The sequence below is a fragment of the Alosa pseudoharengus genome, unplaced genomic scaffold, assembly GCF_046254945.1.
Source record: "Alosa pseudoharengus isolate Yale_2024_CS ecotype anadromous, Long Island Sound unplaced genomic scaffold, YU_APseudo_1.1 YU_APseudo_1.1_scf_8, whole genome shotgun sequence".
Lineage (NCBI taxonomy): Eukaryota > Metazoa > Chordata > Actinopteri > Clupeiformes > Clupeidae > Alosa > Alosa pseudoharengus.
The window spans coordinates 6,333,800-6,334,237 of NW_027468870.1; positions in this window are offsets into that span (position 1 = coordinate 6,333,800).

The following is a 438-nucleotide window of genomic DNA, read 5'->3' on the forward strand; positions in this document are numbered from 1 at the left end:
TTGAGTAGGCCTACATTTTTAAGGGAGTAATTGTACTTTTACTTGAATATATATTTTCAGTACTCTACCCACCCCTGTGAAACAAGCGCAGTGTGATGTTCAGAAATACTACAGAAACACTACAGGAACATCATCAGAGTATTCTCACACTCCCCTTGGGAAGTATTTGTGTGTGTTTAAGTGATTTCACACAGACTGCATTTCTTCTTCATGTAGAACAGCTTGTGAGGCAGTGAACCTAACTGTCCACTAGATGGCGCATGTCATTAATCGATGATCATCAAGTGGTAGTCAAGTCATCAGGTAGTGGTCAAGTAGTGCTTTCTCCACTAGGGGGCAGTCTAAGGCAATAAACGAAAATCAGTATGTTACAGGGGCTGGAGTTCACTAAGGTCATGCAATTGTGTTCTATTCGCGGAACATGCGTTCTCATTACTG